The sequence below is a fragment of the Bos mutus genome, chromosome 11 (genome assembly GCF_027580195.1).
Source record: "Bos mutus isolate GX-2022 chromosome 11, NWIPB_WYAK_1.1, whole genome shotgun sequence".
In the NCBI taxonomy this organism is placed as follows: domain Eukaryota; kingdom Metazoa; phylum Chordata; class Mammalia; order Artiodactyla; family Bovidae; genus Bos; species Bos mutus.
This window is the reverse complement of record NC_091627.1, coordinates 88,986,339-89,000,515: the sequence shown is the minus strand read 5'-3', so window position 1 is coordinate 89,000,515 and position 14,177 is coordinate 88,986,339.

Below are 14,177 nucleotides of genomic sequence, written 5' to 3'. Positions count from 1 at the left end.
GTTCTAATTTACCCATCATGTAAAGTTTTTCTGAAAAAAGAAAATACTTTGCAATGCTATTTGATATTTAATGAGAGTAAACACTCAAAATAGATTCTTGTACTGAAAATAATTTGTTTGAATGGGAATTAGAAGACAGGAATGTGTGTAACCATAAAAGCTTTTGCAAACATTCAATTCAGTTCAGTTGCTCAGTCATGTCCAACTCTTTGCAACCCCATGGACTGCAGCATGCCAGACCACACTGTCCATCACCAACTCCCAGAGCTTACTCAAACTCATGTCCATTTAGTTGGTCATGCCATCCAACCATCTCATCCTCTGTTGTCCCCTTCTCCTCCTGTCTTCAATCATTTCCAGCATCAGGGTCTCTTCCAATGAGTCAGTGCCACACATCAGGTGGCGAAAGTATTGGAGTTTCAGCTTTAATATCAGTTCTTCCAATGAATATTCAGGACTGATTTTCTTTAGGATGGACTTGTTGGATCTCCTTGCTGTCCAAAGGACTCTCAAGAGTATTCTCCAATATGGCAGTTCAAAAGCATCAATTCTTTGGTGCTCAAAGTTGGACATGACTGAAGTGACTTAGCAGCAGCAGCAGCAGCTTTCTTTATAGTCCAACTCTCGCATTCATACATAACTACCAGAAAAAACCATAGCTTTGACTAGACAGACCATTGTCAGCAAAGTAATGTCTCTGCTCTTTAGTATGGTGTCTAGGTTGGTCATAACTCTCCTTCCAAGGAGTAAGCATATCTTAATTTCATAGCTGCAATCACCATCCACAGTAATTTTGGAGCCCAAGAAAATAAAGTCAGCCACTGTTTCCCCATCTATTTGCCATGAAGTGAAGGGACCAGATACCATGATCTTTGTTTTCTGAATGTTGAGCTTTAAGCCAACATTTTCACTCTCCTCTTTCACTTTCATCAAGAGGCTCTTCAGTTCTTCTTTGCTTTCTGCCATAAGTGTGGTGTCCTCTACATATCTGAGGTTATTGATATTTCTCCCAGCAATCTTGATTCCAGTGTGTGCTTTTTCCAGCCCAACGTTTCTCATGATGTACTCTGCATAGAAGTTAAATCAGCAGGGTGACAATATACAGCCTTGACGTACTCCTTTTCCTATTTGGAACAAGTCTGTTGTTCCATGTCCAGTTCTAACTGTTGCTTCCTGACCTGCATACAGGTTTCTCAAGAGGCAGGTCACGTGGTCTGGTATTTCCATCTCTTTAAGAGTTTTCCACAGTTTATTGTGATCCACACAGTCAAAGGCTTTGGCATAGTCAGTAAAGCAGAAATAGATGTTTTCCTGGAACTCTCTTGTTTTTTCCATGATCCAGTGGATGTTGGCCATTTGATCTGGTTCCTGTGCCCTTTCTAAAACCAGCTTGAAGATCTGGAAGTTCACAGTTCATGTACTGTTGAAGCCTGGCTTGGGGAATTTTGAGCATCATTTTGCTAACATGTGAGATGAGTGCAATTGTGCAATAGTTTGAGCATTCTTTGGCATTAAATTCAAAAGTGGCCCCCATGAGCTAGATGACTAACAATTGTTTCAAAATTTTGGGATACATGAAAAATTTTAATGCAAAATTTCACCTCATGAAATTGTTTTATTCCCCAAACTCTCGTAAATAAAATAATGAAAAATAGTTATGAAGTATTAGATATTGTTTCAGCAGGTGAGTGGCTGAATGCTAGGTACATAGAGGATGATAAAATGTCGCTTTTATCACTCTCATAAGAACCCTCATCCCCATCATTTTTTTTTCCACTCCAGTTCTGCCACTGTGTCACTATAGGCAAGTGTCAAATCTTATTATCATTGTTAGTTGCAAACAATAGAAGCAACTCTGACTAGTTTAATTTGTAAAGGGATCTGTTAAAGTTTATTAGGTTGCTTTCCAAATTATGGGGGCAGCTAAAGAAAGAGGACTAAACTGCAGGAACGCTCTAATGAGATCATTCCTTCCACCAGGGCCACTACCTTTCCTGAGACTGAAACTTAACTATGCCTTCCTGCTACCCGTCAGAGATAAACGTCTATCTTCTCAAATACCAGGAAATGAAAGCTCTGCACAGTCTCCTTCCTTTTTTATCTTACTTCAAACAGGAGCCTCTCATAATGTACATCTGATTGGAAGGGCCTAGAAGTAAGCAAGTCTGGTAATTTGAGTTCTAATATAAGTCAAGAAGACAACACATATAACAGTAACATATTCCCTAAATACAGTAAGGCTATTAAAATAAGTTAGAAATAGTGATGGAAAAGACGGATATTCTTGACAAGATCCTAGTTTTACTAAATAAAGATACCAGTTTATCCTCTCCTTCACAAAGTTGTTTTTAAAAGTCAAATTAAACAATTGATGTAAAAACAACTTGACAAGATTAATGGCTATACAGAACTGAAATATTAGATTACTTTCCCTAACAAAATCTTTTTGTAAGAAAGCAAGAGATGCAAAGAGGAAAGGAATAACAATAATTTTGTGGTACTCTTATATCTTCCAAAAACTTTTAGTAATAGTGACTGTGTACTTTTATTTTTTAAGCAATTTTGAGTAGTCTGGAGGTGTATTTATGCTCAAGCTTAACTAAGCACTACCACTGTGTCCTTGATGATGCTACTTTAATTTTCTAGGCTTTAATAGCTTTGTATATAAAATGACAGTATGTAATCATATATATTTAAAATAAGTTTTAGTTCTATAATTGTATTAGACCAGATTACCCAGCTGCACAATATTTAAACCTCTCCCTTTTATCAACTTACTTGCCAGGACATTTGTCAAAATGATTCATCATACTCTTCTAGATGCAAGGATTCAGGCATCTATAAAGCAACATTTCCCACTTGGAAATGATCTGGGGGCTCAGGTCAACTGTAGCTCATATTGTTCTCCTCTTCAGATCACTGACTCCAATCTCCAATTCATCACAAAAATTGGTGCTGCTGCCAAGAGTACATATTATATTAGCAAGAAAAAAAAAATCTTTTTTAATGTGTATTTCTAAAAAAGTCACTCCTCAGTAAAATGTTACCTTTTAAAATACAGTTATTTAGATAATATTCTTTTACTAAGGAACTTAGGAATAGATATAATTTATTTTAAGCTTCTTTCCATATTAATCTAGTTTAGGCAAATAAATACACCTATATGTTTATACCAAAAACCCTTATAAAAGTTTCTTCTTTTTGTATGTGCAGTGCAGAAGTAATTATCTAGAAAAAAAAAAAAAAAAAACTTGAAAGCAATTGATTGGAGCTATATGTTCATAGTATATAGAAAAAAAAAACAAACATGAGGATACATCATAAGTGAGAAAATATGTATCTTTTAAAAGAATTTTCTAGCCTTGAGACTGGTTAATAAAATAGTTTGAGTCATGTAAATATATTGGTAATAACTCTTTAATGTATTGTTTTCATAATTTAAATGAAAGATACAAAAGCATATTTTACATTTACTGAGATATTTGAAACCATGCTATTTTCCTTTCCTTTGCTTTGCTTTCCCCTGTCTCTTAAAATTCCTGCTCATGGTTATCCTTGAGGATCAGCAAAATACCACATTTTCCTATTGAAGGCATACCAAATAAAGCATTATCAAAATTCTAAGATAGAATTACATCAATAGGTAAGTTCTAAATTGGCTCTTCCTCAATATTCTAAATTAAAATATCTTAATACACATAACAATGCTACTTAAAAATAGTGAGAAAACATGCAAAAAATAGTGATTTAGAAAAAACATGAACAAATTTCCCCTAAATGTCTTCCTAATGGATTGTGACTTATCTGAGAAAATGAAAGTGGTTTAAATGTTCATCTAGAATTAAGGACTGAGAGCTCATGGACAACTTTATGAAATGAAATCAAATCAAATTTAAGGTGTGTCACTATGATAAAGTAATTGGTACTAAAAATACTCTTCTAAACAGAATTAATTATAAAATTGGAAAAAGTGGACAAAATATGTGAAATAACTCTTTTTAAATTAGATAACAGAATTTATAGTACTCAGTGAGAAAAGAAAAAACATGAGATGAGTGCTACAGTCTCTATGGTTTTCTACCTAAAGCAGTTTTCCAACTGGCATAATAGATGGCTGATTTTAAGTTAGAAACTGGCGTTCAGAGAAGATGAGGCAGGAGGAGCTAGAGTAATGTAGACAGAATCTGACAACATCTAAACATCCTCATAAAAGCCCCCTGGAGTCTGTAATTGAATATTTCACATGTTTAAGACGAAACTCCGTGAAAATGGACCAATAAAAAATACTGAAGAAACTACAAATACCAAGAGGTCACACAAAATTAGGATACATTTAAGTTCTTTACTAAAGGAATGGAAAACCTGGTGAAATACCTAGATTAATAAACACAGACATGAAAAAAATCATTACCATTGCCATAAATAACAAAAAAGCCTGAAGTTAAGACTACTTTGTACTTATACTAAAATTTAAAAATAAGCCTCAAAAGGATCAGGCTGATTTTCAAGTAAATTGAAGTTGCTAGAGCAAATCTCAACACTATTATAAGAAAGATATAAAATCTAGGTCCTTAGCAATGGAACCTCATGAAGTTCAGAATTAAATAAAAAATAACTAGATGTGAAAACAACAAAGAATCTATTATGCACATGTGAACGTGCACTTGCACATGTGTGTGTGTGTGTGTGTGTGTGTGTGTTTTAGTCACTCAGTTGTATCCGACTCTTTGAGACTCCATGGACTGTAGCCCGCCAGGATCTTCTGACCATGAATTCTCCAGGGGAGAATACTGAAATGGGTTATTTCTCCTCCAAAGGAACTTCTTGACCCAGGAATCCAACCCACATCCCCTGCATTGAAGGCAAATTTTTTACCATCTGAGCAAACAGGGAAGCCATGGATAGGGGACACATTGGGCTTGCCAGTTGGCTCTAGTGTTAAAGAATCCGCCTGCCCATGTAGGAGACAGACTCAGGTTCGGTCCCTGGGTTGGGAAGATCCCCTGGAGGAAGGCATGGCAACCCACTCCAGTATTCTTGCCTGGAGAATCCTATGAACAGAGAAACCTGGCAGGCTACAGTCCACTGGGTCACAAAGAGTCTGACATCACTGGAGCGACTTAGCACTCATTCACACAGGAGACATATTAGTCAATAGAAACATACCCATACAATACATGATAGAATTAGCACACAGTAACTTTAAGAGAGCTTCTATAAGTATATTTAGATATTAAAGGAAATAATAAAATAGTGAAGGTAGAAATAAAGATTATACAAGAAAACAAATGGAACCGGTAGAGATAAAACTAGAGCATCATAGGTAAAAAATCATAGGAGGAGCTTAACATAAATCTAAATATTACCCCAAAAATGATTGTTGAACTGGATTATATGTCATGGCAACTATCCAAACTAAAGCTAAAAAGTTAAGGAAGGGTAAAAGAAAAATAAGCAGACATTAAAAATCTATGAGACAAATTAAAGTGGTCTAATAAATTTATAATTGGAATCTCAGAAGACAAGGCAAAAAATAATGACTATTGACTTTTTTCAAGTTTTATGAAAACTATAAAACTACAACAAAATGAAGCTCAGTGAACCTAAAATAGGGGAAACATACAGAAAAATTTCATTAAATGTTATAAATTTTTCAAACCCTGTTAGAAAGTAATTCATTTATGCAAGAACATGCTGATAATTATTGGTAGATCTGGACAAAGACACCAGACTTCCTGGATATAACTCCAGTCCTCTCTTCATGATATTTGCCTTTTTCTCAGTTAATTTACTCTGCTTGACAAATACACTTGCTTATGCAAAGCTGCTTGTGCTTGGAACTTTCATGTAAACTTCATATTTCAGAATTTATTTAACAGTAAATTTGATTTTGAGTTATCAATAATTCTCCCCTACTGTGAATTCAATAGAGTGAAACATTTCTCCACAGTCATCTTTCATACATGTGCAAATGTATTATGCCATTCAGAATTTTCAATTGCATTCAGACAACTGTGCAAATTACAATGATAAATTGAAATAAGTCATCTAATTTCCTTATTCAGCATAAAGTATCAATGATCATTTGGCACTATTTCCAAGACTGGTCTAAATATGCATAATCTTATGCTTCACAAAATGTTTCTTTCAGGACAATAATTTTTAAATTTCTAAATATATTTTATATAAGAAAGTTCCATGTTGCAATATACTATATATTCTATATTCTTTCTTGGGACTCAAATGAATAAACTTAAAGGCTCTGAGAAGTCCTGTATTAAAGAAACTCAATATTCTACATAAATTTCCTGAACTTAGATGATCACAGACATATTCTTCATTTTCATATGCACATTTCAAAGCCAATTATTACTTAATGCAAATAATGTTCTATGGAAGATAACTGAGTTACACTTTTCTAGATTTGCTATGGAAATCTAGCAATTAGGCTGTAAGTAGTAACCATACATCTAGGGATCATTCCATGTATCAAAGTCACAACAGCATCTTAATTTCTTCTGCTGCCTAAACATGATTCATTCTTGAGACTTTTTCTAAAGGAATAATTAGTTCATTTATGTAGTAGACTATACAAACAAACAAAAAACCAAGCACCTTGAGAAATAGGTGGTCCAATGGTATGATAAAATGAAAGAAATATTTTAAAAATCTAGTGGCTTTCTTTTAATATTCTTTATTCTATTTTTATTTTAATGCACTGGTGATGCATATAGTTAATGTTCATGAAGCTGTGTCTATCCTCTGTTTCCTATTTTTGTTCAGTCTCTCAGTCATGTTCAACTCTTTGCGACCCTATGGACTGCAGCATTCCAGGCTTCCCTGTCTTTCACCATCTTCCAGAGATTTCTCACACTCATGTCCATTGAGTCGGTGATGCCGTCCAACCATCTCATTCTCTGTTATCCCCTTCTCCTCCTGCCTTCAAGCTTTCACAGCATCAGGGTGTTTTCTTTTCTTTCTTTTTTTTTTTTTTAGTTCTACCCGTTTAATGCTACAAACCCATCTCCCCCACCCTCATGCACGTGTGCTCAGTCATGTAACCCCATGGACTGCAGCCCGCCAGCTTCCTCTGTCCATGGATTTTTCCAAGCAAGAATACTGGAGTGGGTTGCCATTTCCTTCTCCAGTATCAGGTTTCCCTGATGGCTCAGATGGTAAAGCATCTACCTGCAATGCGGGAGACCCAGGTTTGATCCCCGGGTTGGAAAGATCCCCTGAAGAAGGAAATGGTAACCCACTCCAGTGTTCTTGCCTGGAGGAGTCCATGGACGGAGGAGTCTGGTAGGCTACAGTCCACAGGGTTGCAAAGAGTAGGACACGACTGAGAGACTTCACTTCTCCAGTATCAGGGCAGGGTCTTTTCTAATGAGTCAGTTCTTCACATCAGGTGGTCAAAGTAGTGGAGCTTCAGCTTCAATATCAGTATTTCCAATGACTATTCAGGACTGATTTCCTTTAGGATGGACTGGTTGGATCTCTTTGCAGTCCAAGGGACTCTCAAGAGTCTTCTCCAACACCACAGTTCAAAAGCATCAATTCTTTGGTGCTCAGTTTTCATTATGGTCCAACTCTCACATCCATACATGACTACGGGAAAAACCATAGCTTTGACTAGACAGACCATTGTCAGCAAAGTAACCTCTCTGCTTTTTAATATGCTTTCTAAGTTTATCATAGCTTTTGTTCCAATAAAAAGCATCTTTTAATTTCATGGCTGCAGTCACCATCTGCAGTGATTTGGGAGCCCAAGAAAATAAAGTCTGTCACTGTGTCCATTTTTTGTCCATCTATTTGTCATGAAGTGTTGGGACTGGATGCCATGATCTTAGTTTTTTGAATGTTGAGTTCTAAGCCAGATTTTTCACTTTCCTCTTTCACTTTCATCAACAGGCTCTTTAGTTCCTCTTCTCTTTCTACCAAAAGGGTGGTGTCATCTGCAAATCTGAGGTTATTGATGCTTCTCCCAGCAATCTTGATTCCAGCTTGGGCTTCATCCAATTCAGCATTTCACATGATGTATATAAGTTAAATAAGCAGGTTGACAATATACAGCCTTGATGTACTCCTTTCCCAATTTGGAACCAGTCCATTGTCCCATGTCTTGTTCTAACTGTTGCTTCTTGACCCAAATATAGGTTTCCAGAATGTAGGTAAGGTGGTCTGGTATTCCCATCTCTTTCAGAATTTTCCACAGTTTGTTGTGATACACATAGTCAAAGGCTTTAGCACAGTCAATAAAGCAGTAGATGTTTTTTTCGGAATTTTCTTATTTTTGTCTATGATCCAACAGACTTTGGCAATTTGGCTTCTGGTTCCTTTGCCTTTTCTAAATCCAGCCTGAACATCTGAAAGTTCTTGGTTCATGTACTGTTGAAGCCTAGCTTGGAGAATTTTGAGCATTACTTTACTAGCCTATGAGATGAGTTCAGTTGTGCAGAAGTTTGAATATTCTTTGGCATTGCCCTTCTTTGTGATTGGAATGAAAACAGACTTTTTTCAGTCTTGTGGCCACTCTGAGTTTTCCAAATTTGCTGGCATATTGAGTGTAGCAATTTAACAACATCATCTTTAGGATTTGAAATAGCTCAGCTAGAATTCCACCACCTCTACTAGCTTTGTTCATAATGATGCTACCCAAAGCCCACCTTTGTATGCCCCCTCAGATAACCATTTTGCCTTTTTGAATTTCCTTTTCTTGGAGATGGTTTTGATTAATGACACTGTCCATAGTTCTTCAGGTACTCTGTCTATCTGATCTAATCCCTGAATACATTTGTCACTTCTATTGTATAATCAGAAGGGATTTGATACAGGTCGTACCTGAATAGCCTAGTGGTTTTCCCTAATTTCTTCAATTTAAGTCTGAATTTGGCAATAAGAAGTTCATGATCTGAGCCACAGTCCTTTCCCAGTCTTGTTTTTGCTGACTGTATAGAGCTTTCCATCTTTGGCTGCAAAGAATATAATTAGTCTGCTTCCGGTATTGAGCATCTGATAATGTCCATGTGTAGAGTCATCTATTGTTGAAAGAGGATGTTTGCTCTGATTAGTGTGTTCCCTTGGCAAAACTGTGTTAGCCTTTGTCCTGCTTTATTTTTTACTCATATATGGCACTTTTCAATGAGGCATCAAGAGTAATTCATAATGAGGAGTTGGGATAAGTAGTCTACGTGTAGACATCATGGAATGTAGTGTCAGAAACTTGTGTTTAGTTTCTCATTCAGTAAATCCTGGCTGTGACCTGGGAATAAATTACTGAAACTGGTGCATCTTCATTTACAATAGAGAAGATTTATTTATTACTGAGTACCTAAGAAGTGCTGACTGTGTAACAGTGCTTTCAATACATGGACTTAATTAAATGTCACAACATCACTATTGAGTTTTATCCATATTGTGGCAGAGTTGAGATGAGAAACTAAGTTGATTTTATGTCAAATTCATATGTTCATTGCTCAGTAACATCAGGACTGAAAAAACAGTATAAGTAATCCCAAAATTCTATTGAGAATTTAATTTGGGTATCAAATCACTGTAATTTTCTAAGATTTCATTTCTGATGTCAAAAATAAACAATTAAAAACAAGAGTTCTATTTTTGACAAAATACATAAAATATAAAATTTAAGAATATCCCTTTATGTAAAATTCATTAGCACAACTTATATACAATAAAAATAGATCTCACTACTGAATTTGGGCAATTATTTTGAAGTCATATTTAATAAGGCCTAAAAATCCCAAGGACGGGGGAGCCTGGTGGGCTGCCGTCTATGGGGTCGCACAGAGTCGGACACAACTGAAGCGACTTAGCTGCAGCAGCAGCAGCAGCAATCTATATAAAGCAAAATTCACATGTTTTGTGTATAAATACATGACTGATGAGAGATACATTTAGTCAACTCCCATGATCTAGATAACAAATAGACCTAAATCTCCTCTTTTCTTTTTAACTCTTTTACCAGTTCCAGCCCCTTAGCAACCACCGAACTGTGTTGTCCAAAAGTCTTGGATTTTCCAGAATGTGACATAAGTGGAATCATACAGTACATAGTATTTAGCATACAGTATGAGTATGGCTTCATTTAATTTGCCTAATATATTTTTGTTTATTCACAGCTCTGTGTGTATGAATAGTTGTTTTCTCATTGTTTAGTACTGCTCTATTCTTTGATATAACTGGTTTGTTTGTACTTTCACCAGCTTAAAAAAATATTTAGGTTGTTTCCAGTTTAGTTATATTATGAATAAAGCTTTTATAGAAAGATATATATCAATTTTCTTTGCTCTTGGGCAAGAAACTAGGAGTAAATCTGCTGGTTAGTATGATAAGCCTATGTCTGACTTTATAAGAAACTGCCAATCCAAAGTTCCAGAAGGATCAGCTCAGTTCAGTTCAGTTGCTCAGTCGTGTCCAACTCTGCGACACCATGGACTGCAGCACACCAGGGTTCCCTGTCCTTCACCAGTTCCTGGAGCTTACTCAAACTCATGTCCATAAAGTTGGTGATGCCATCCAACCATCTCATTCTGTGTTTTCCCCTTCTCCTCCTGCCTTCAGTCTTACCCAGCATCAGGGTCTTTTCAAATGAGTCAGTTCTTTGCATCAGGTGGCCAAAGTATTGGAGTTTCAGCTTCAACATCAGTCCTTCCAATGACTATTCAGAACTGATTTCCTTTAGGTTGGACTGGTTGGATCTTCTTGCAGTCAAAGGGACTCTCAATAGTCTTCTCCAACATCACAGTTCAAAAGCATCGATTCTTCAGTGCTCAGCTTTTTTTATAGTCCAACTCTCAGATCCCTACATGACTACTGGAAAAACCATAGTTTTGACTAGACTGACCTTGTTTGGCAAAGTAATGTCTCTGCTTTTTAATATGCTGTCTAGGTTGGCCATGGCATTTCTTCCAAAGAGCAAGCATCTTTTAATTTCATGGCTGCAGTCACCATCTGCAGTGATTTTGGAGCCCAAAATAATAAAGTCTGTCACTGTTTCCATTGTTTCCCCATCTATTTGCCATGAAGTGATGGGGCTGGATGCCAGTATCTTACTTTTCTGAATGTTGAGTTTTAAGCCAACTTTTTCACACTCCTCTTTCACTTTCAAAACCACTATGAGGTACAATTTCATGCCAGTCAGAATGGCTGTGATCCAAAAGTCTATAAGCAATAAATGCTGGAGAGGGTGTGGAGAAAAGGGAACCCTCTTACACTGTTGGTAGGAATGCAAACTAGTACAGCCACTATGGAGAACAGTGTGGAGATTCCTTAAAAAACTGGAAATAGAACTGCCTTATGATCCAGCAATCCCACTGCTGGGCATACACACTGAGGAAACCAGAAGGGAAAGAGACACGTGTACCCCAATGTTCATCACAGCACTGTTTATAATAGCCAGGACATGGAAGCAACCTAGATGTCCATCAGCAGATGAATGGATAAGAAAGCAGTGGTACACATACACAATGGACTATTACTCAGCCATTAAAAAGAATACATTTGAATCAGTTCTAATGAGGTGGATGAAACTGGAGCCTATTATACAGAGTGAAGTAAGCCAGAAAGAAAAACACCAATACAGTATACTAACGCATATATATGGAATTTAGAAAGATGGTAACAATAACACTGTGTACGAGACAGTGAAAGAGACACTGATGTATAAAACAGTCTTTTGGACTCTGTGGGAGAGGGAGAGGGTGGGATGATTTGGGAGAATGGCATTGAAACATGTATAATATCATATATGAAATGAGTCACCAGTCCAGGTTCGATGCACGATACTGGATGCTTGGGGCTGGTGCACTGGGACGACCCAGAGGGGTGGTACGGGGAGGGAGGAGGGAGGAGGGTTCGAGATGGGGAACATGGGTATACCTGTGGTGGATTCATGTTGATGTATGGCAAAACCAATACAATATTGTAAAGTTATAAAATAAAATTAAAAAAAGAGATTCTTCAGTTCTTCTTTGCTTTCTACCGTAAGTGTGGTGTCATCTGCATATCTGAGTTTATTGATTTTTCTCCTGGCAATCTTGATTCCAACTTGTGCTTCATCCAGTCCAGCATATCTCATGATGTACTATGCATATAAGTTAAATAAACAGGGTGACAATATACAGCCCTGACGTACTCCCTTCATGATTTGGAAAGTCTGTTGTTCCATGTCCTGAAGTATATCACATTCCTAACAGAAAATATAAGCATTCAATTCTGTAACATGTGCACCCCTGGAGTTGGTAATTTAAGCACTTTTGGTTTTGGTTTTGAGTTTTAATGCTAGTCATTCAAATCTATGTATGATGGTGACTCAAAATTTTAATTGGCATTTTCTAGTGATAGTCGCTCAGTCATGTCCGACTGTTTGCAACCCCATAGACTGTAACCCACCAGGCTCCTCTGTCCATGGAATTCCCCAGGCAAGAATATTCAAGTGGGCTGCCATTCCCTTCTTCAGGGGATCCTCCCAACCCATGGGTCAAACCCAGGTCTCCCATATTGCAAGGAGATTCTTTACCATCCTAGCCACCAAGGAAGCATTTTTCTAATGAATACTCATATTCAACATCTTTTATGAATATTCATATATTCACTTCAGTGAAGTGTCTATTTATAAACTATCTACATTTATCTTTTGCTTTTTTAAAATAATCTGAATATAAATATTTTTTTTACCAGACTGTGTTTGGCCTATGTTTTGTTCCAATATGTAGCTTGCCTTTTCATTTTCCTAATAGTATCTTTTGAGGGATAAATTTAAAAAAATTCTTTATTATAGTAAGAAAACTCAACCTGAGATTTATGCTTCTGACAAAATGTTAAGTGTACAGTACAGTATTGTTAACAATAGGTGCAATGTTGTACAGCAGATATCTAGAACTTTTCATCTTAATAACTGAAACTACACATGATAGATTTTGTAAGTTTATTTGCATCCTGAAACATTGCTGGGTTTGCTTATTAGTTCCTACAGATTTTTTGTGGACTCTTTAAGGTTCTCTACATGGAAAACCATGTCATCTGCAAATGTTACTTATTTCTTTCCAATTTAGATGTATTTAATTTCTTTTTCTATCTAATTGCTCTGGCTAGGACTTCCAGTACTGTGTTGAATAGAGATGAGAATGGGCATCTTTCCTTGATCCTGATCTTAGAGGAAAAGCTTTCAGACTTTTTGTTCTTGTTGTTGAATATGATGTTAGCTGTGAACTTTCCATATCTGGCTTTTATTCTGTTGAGGTAAATTTCTTTTATACCTAGCTTGCTGAGAGGTTTTCATTATGAAAAGTTACCAAATTGTGTCAAATTCATTTTTTTTTCATCTATTGAAATGATTTTGTGATTTTTAATCAAGACTGGTCACGAGGAAATCAAAAATCTGTACAGACCAATACCAAGTAAAAAGGTTAAATCAGTAATCAAAAATATCCCCAAAAGGAAAAACATATGACCATTTGGTTTCGCTAGTGAATTCTAGCAATTATTTTAAAAATTACTACCAATCTTTTGCAAACTATTACAAAAAATTGAAGAATAAGAAAGCTTCCAAATTCATTGTCTGAGACCAGCTTTACCCTGATAAGATATCAGACAAAGACACTACAAGAAAAGAAAGCTACATGCCTAGTAGTCTTACATTACTATTTACTTTAGGGCTTTAACTTTTAAATAATTAAGTCAAATATTCATAATCATTAGCAAAACTTTTCTAGACATGGCTAATTTCCCAAATGAATATGATAATAATGATGATTTGTTAATATTTCATTTATTCATGAAAATAATAAAACACACCAAGCATAGTGCCTCCAATACAGTACGTTTTCAAAGTGCATTAGCCTCCTTGCTTCTCTTAATAGATTTCAGATAATTTTTACACACTAGACTTCATTTCTTACAGTAATTTTTTGGTGTAAGGAAAAAGGGCAGAATTAAACATCTAGATATAGAGAAGGATACATATTCTAGCCAATGTTAAATGGCTTCTAATTATATTCTGAGTATACAATATTCCAATTTGTTAATACATTGCATTCTCTCAATTCCAAGAGAAGACTGAAATATTAGGCAATGTAAAAATTTTAAGACGCTGAATGAAAAACTAGAAAACATACATAATTACAGAACATAACAATAGTTTAAAAGGGTGGTCTTCA